Consider the following 6,050-nt stretch of genomic DNA (forward strand, 5'->3'; position numbering starts at 1 on the left):
AGGCGTTTTAGAAATGAAACTGTCCTATTGCCACTGTTCAGCCTTGCGCTCTGCTCTGCTGGCTCTTGTGAGCTAAGCCAGGTTGGTATATGGATGGGAAACCTCTAAAAAGGAGCAACCAGGAAGTGGTCCAGTGGATGATGTCCTCTGCCAACGTCATGACACTAGGGGGCACCATGGTACTGCGTGGGGCCTTTTGCATGGCACAGATAGCTGAGGTCCTGCCCACCTGCAGTTATTAAAGATCCTCTTTGTGCAGCCTGTTAACCAGGGTCCTGGTGGGAATCTAAGCCAGCTGATTGCATTCCACCCCATCAAATTCCCTCTTTAATTTCAATAGGATATAGGATTCTTCTTTCCTTCCTGTCCTATACTGCTGTGCAGTTGTGGGTGAGAGCTGTTAAACAGCTGCCATGTTCTACCCCAGAAGTGGCTGCATTTCAGTGGCACATGAACGGCTCCCTTTGTGCAGTCTGTGAAGTGCTGTCGGATGAATGATGCTGTAATAAGGATCTGATAGACACACAGGAGTTCTGGTAAGAAACTTTAGTCCCTGATCACAGTTACCTGCCCTGGATTAAGGTTAATACTCCAGGCACATGACAGGGTCAGCTCCCAACCACTAAAGGATTATTATGCAGCATTTTTCCAGGCTCATTTGGTGTATTCGCAGTGCATTAACACCCCTGTCTGCTCCACCTCTGCGGGAAAAGATTTGAGACCGATCACAGTCATTTCAAACTGCAACTGGACTGCTCCTATTACGCCCTTGAACTCATGTGCCACGTGCTCTGGATCTAACATATAGTCAGATCTGAATGAAGCAATGAAAACAATGGGAAAGTAAACTTTCCCCTGGCTATGGCCAGTTTCATGGCCTAATCAAGAGCAGCCCAGAGTTAATTGCATCCTATTATTTGAATCTAGCCTTTTGCTGGGTGGTTGGGGGGACAATTGCTTTTCCTGTATAAAATTAAAATAACAACAGGTTGCAGATCACAGAGCAAACAGTGGGGGCGGGCTCATTAGAGGTAGGAAGGTCTTTGAAATGATCGGGGATGGTCATCAGCCCCGGCATTTACACCGCGGTTTGGATCCATGCTTTTGGTTCCGCCTCTCACAGAGAGCAGCTGTGAGTGTTTGAAGTTGTGCCCATCGCAAAAATACCACCAGTTTGGTATGAGTGGTGCGGCCTCTGTTCAGTGGAGACCTCGGACTGGCATTTCAGAGCCTGGTGTAGGACAGGCTCAAGGTGCACTGGAAGAGCTGCATGAGGGAAGCCTGGAGCCAGGTTTGTAAGGTGCATTGGGAGCAGCACCGCTTGGATCAAGCTAGTGCTATCAGCCCCTGAGTTTCAGAAGCTCTAAATTCACTCAGCCATAAATGCTCTGGGGGCCCTTCTGTCTCTGAGGTTCCTTCCAGGCACGGGCAGTGAACTCTCTGCCCCTGGATGTTTATGAGAAATGGAAAGAATTTTCAGTTCGTGATATCACCATCTCTCATAAAAAGATTTTAGCAGCTACATGAGAGTCCGCCTGTTTCCATCTCCCCCAGTCAAGCCTGGCACATTCAACTGCCCATTGTCAGCTCTAAGCTCCAGCTAGCAACATGGCGAGAAGTCACAAGAGAGGGGAGGTGACGGATCCTCCCAGCGGGAGCAAAGGAAGCCAGAGACCTGCCGTTACATCCCGCTGAGCACCGCTGGCGCTAGGGTTTGTGCAGCCCCAGGCATGCGTCTGAGGAGGGGGCACAGCAATACCCCTGTGCACGTACTTTCTCTTCAGCTGACTGGTGATTTCACGTCCTTTAATGAGGTCACGTCCCATCAGCTTTCAGCAGTGAAAGAAGGGTGGTCTAGTGACTAAGACACTAGACTGGACTGCAGGAGAGCTGAGTTTGATGTCCTGCATATCTCTGGGCAAGTCACTTAATCTGTGCCTCAGTTTCCCTGTCTGTAGAACTGGGATAAATAACACTTTCTCCCACGCATTGCCTGCCTCGTCTATTTATATTGTAATCTTTTTGGGACTTGAACTGTCTCTTAATGTTATATGTACAACGCTTAGAGCTATGGGACCCTGATGTAGGCTGTGGCCTCCAGATGCTACTGGAATTTAATTAATTGAAAGACACGAGGGAGGAAGAGAGAGCAGAATATCCAAGTCAAACCCTTCTCAGGGTCAACTTTTCCAAGAGTGGAATTTTGCCCTGAGACGATCTCAAAGGTTTTCATACAATGCAGCCCATCAGTAGAACGACTGTCCTATGGACACCTCCCTCTCGCTATCCCAGAACAGCTCTGTGACAACAGCAATTGCTTCTGTGGAAAAGTAAATGCTCAGATGTACCCTCAGCTTCTTTGAATGCAATTTAGCAACTGGAAACAAGGAGGATCCAGCATCATGTGACCAGCCACCTGTACATGGAAAACCAGAAAGTGTTCCACGGGCCACAGCCCCGGGACCCTGCCCTCAGAGATGTCTGCACAGCAAGCAGGCCCCACCATTAATGGATGTGGGAGGAGCGGCGAAAAATTTATAGTCGGGTTATTAGGGAAAAATCACTTTTATTTTATTATTAGATATTTTTGTCTTGGAAACTACCTACTTTATGAGCTTTAAGACTAAACTTTTCAAAGGCATCTAAGGCCTTAGAAATTATTTGCTACCTCAGCAAACCCTCCTAGTGTAGGCATATCTTATGCTGGTAAAAATGAATTCTTCTGCTAGTTCACTTTAGATCAGTTCCCCAATCAAAACAAGCTTTATCAACAAAGGCACTGTTTTGCTGCATAACTGCATCTACACTCTGACTTTTGCCAGCACTAAGTCAGTTAGGAGTGATTTTTTTCACCTTCCTAATTGCCAGAGTTATGCTGGCAAATCTTTTAAGTGTAGACCAGACCTACAGGAGTTAGGTGCCAACTTCCATTGAAATTCAGTGGGATTTGAACACCTTTACTCTCTTTAGGGCTCATCTACACGTGAGTTACACTGGAATAGCTATTCTGGAATAACTCCAAGTGCGGACACCCTTATTCCAGAGCAACAGTGTTCTTGTCCCAGTTACCTTCGTTCACTTTGGAAGTGGATTAAGCTAACCTGGAAGAAGACACTCTTATTCCAGAAAAAGAGTGCCCACACTTGGAGTTCTTCCAGAATAGCTATTCTGCTTTAAACTCACACCCTGCCTTATTCCAGAAAAACCTTCCTGGGGCAGACAAGTCCTAGAGGCTAGTTGCTAACCTCAATTGCTAGCCCTCTTTTCCCCACTGCCCCGCTACTTCTGTTCAGCAGTAAACTCATAAATACCCTTACTGTAATTCTCAGTAATGAGCCACTCATCACACTCAGGCAGGCTGGCGCTCTAGGGGGTTAGCAGCTTGCATTCAACCCCAGGCTCCCTAAACGAGCTCTCCTGGCCCCGCAGGGTATGTATTCCCATTACTAGCACACACTGAAGCCCACACCACCAGGTACTCACTGCTATTTTTAATGAAAAAGCTAGATTAAAGCTATTTTGGGCATCTTTACGTAAACTGCAAGTCGCATCCCCACTTGTAATGTAGACATAACCTCACAGACTTCAACTCCGGCGGCTAAGCAGGGACAGTCTGTTTGTTCTGTGTTCCTACCGCACCTAGCACAATGGTGTCCCGGCCCTCGGGTAGGGCTTTCAGGGGCTGCTGTGATATAAATAATATTAACCTGAGTTCCTGTCTTCACTGCTATGTTAACCCGAGTGAAGACCACACCTTGGTGTGAAGTGTAGCCAGACCCGAAAGAAGGACGGACACTGGGAGAGCGCAGAGAAGCGGACTTACCAACGCACAGACCGAGCTCAGAAGACAGCCGCAGAGGAGAGTAGCCAAAACGCTGCTCCCATGGACCGACCCCGCCATGGTCCCCAGAGCAGGCTGCAGGTGCGATGTGAAGGGAGAGTTTGGGGCTCAGCGACACACTGGGCGAGCCCTGCTCCAGGCAACAGCCATCTGTTCAACCCAGATCACTCCGGGTGTGGACAGCCGGGCTGGTAACAGATCTGCTGGAACTGAGAGGAACGAGCATCTTCCGGTTTTAAACAAATTCTGCCCCAGACTCCCCTGGGGTTCTCCAAGAGATGCAGGCTTAACCCAAACCAGAAATCTTGCTTTTCAGAGCCTGGGGCCAAGCGTGGCGCTCGCTCCAGCCAGTCCTTCTGCAGGATGCTGCTTTCTGCGTCCTGCTTCCAGCTGCATGGGAAATTGTCAAACACGGGGGGCTTCTCTCCCCCTCTCCTGCCCCACCAGCATGCACGCTTCTTTCTATTTGGTCTCTTTGTCTCTCCTGCTCTAACTGGCTCTGGGAGCATTTGCAGACACACTGCTGCTCCTTGTTCCCGGTCAGATCTGGATGGCAGAGGTTTATTGGCTTAGCCCTAGGTGCTAAAATCCTGTCCACTCAAGGAAGATTCCCCCTCCCTTTTCAGCAACTTCTCCCATTGCCTGGTGGGTCATTTCTCAGCTGTCAACCTTGTCCCCCACTGCTCTCCATGTCTCCAGCTCCCAAACTGATCTCCCCAAAAGCAGCAGCCAGGGTCCCTAGGAAACAGCTTGGATCGGGAACCAGAGGAAAGAGTGTGTGAGCCTCTCCACTTAGTCACTGGGTGCTCCCAAGGTGGGATGGGTTTGGGGCAGATTCCTGTTTAACTTGTTGAGTTCTCTCCACCCCTCCTAGGTTTTGATGGGTAACAGAGACGCACTGTAACGTGTGTGGGCAAGGACTTGTACTGGAAGCCGATCAATAGGTCATCAATGAGCACACGCAGGGCTTTCATGCTTGGATAGCGTAATTTTCATGAAGTTTTTTGGTTAGGGGATTTCCCAGATTATTATTATCTGTCTGTGGGGGCACCTCCCAGCCTCTGCCATGGACCAGGACCCCTTCAGGCGGGGGGGGGACGGACTGTACAAACAGAACCAAGAGACGGTCCCTGCAGCCAGGAGGTTACAATCTAAGCTGAAGACAAGCGAGAACAAATGGATGGAGACAGACAAGCAGGGCCGCACAAGGAAACTGATCGTCCCTGGGCTCAGCTCACCAGCTTCTCTCTGTTGTCAAGTGTTTTGTAGACATCCTGGCAAAGGGAAGTTTGAAGGAGGGATCGGAAGGAGGACACTGACATGTTTGGTTGTTGCTCTCTTTTTCTTTCTGGAGATAAAAGCAGCGGCAGCCTTTATCATTTTAACTAAATGGGACGGCTGAGTGGAGGCGGCTAAGCTAATTCTGGCTTTGGTGCAGTGACACATACTGGACACATGCTCCCAAGGCAGCTCAGCTGGCTACACAGTGCAGCCACTAGCATTCTCCCGCTCTATAGGAAGAGCCAACAAGCCACTGCAAGTGAAGCCAGGCCCAAGACAAGTCCCTGGGTTCCACTGCCAATGCCCCACTAATTCATAAGACCAAGATGCCTCTTGCTATCTAATGTACTTGTCAGGTCTCGTCACCATAGTATCCGAGAGCCTCACTAGCTTTAAAGCATTTATCCTCGCAGCTGCCCCCTGAGGCACGGCAGCGCTATTATTCCTATTGTCCAGATGGGGAACTGAGGCACGGATCTGCAAAATGATTTAGGTGCCTCACTCCCACTGGAAGTTAGTTGCCTAAATACCTTGGAGGATCTGGGCCTAAGTGACTTGCCCAAGGTCACATAGGAAGTCTGAGGCAGAGGAGGAAATTGACTCCAAATCACCTAAGTCCTAGGCGAGAGCCCTAACCCACTGGATCAGCCTTCCTCTCACCAACTCACTGCCTCTCTCTAGGCCTTGGCTACCCCACGTGAGAAATGAGGCTGAAAATAATGCTTTGTTCTTACCCAGCACTTCTTCCTCTGTAGATCTGAAAGCACTTTACGCAGATGGGCGTCATGCACTGGTGTCCCCCATTGTATAGCTGGCCTAAGCACAGAAATTCGAATCCCTTGACGTGAGAGACCCCATGGTTTGGGGATAAACCATGGGCCTGTGAGATTAGACGTCTGTTACCACAAAGCACCCATGTGACCCTTTG

This window comes from Lepidochelys kempii, chromosome 27 (assembly GCF_965140285.1).
Source record: "Lepidochelys kempii isolate rLepKem1 chromosome 27, rLepKem1.hap1, whole genome shotgun sequence".
Classification (NCBI taxonomy): Eukaryota; Metazoa; Chordata; order Testudines; family Cheloniidae; genus Lepidochelys; species Lepidochelys kempii.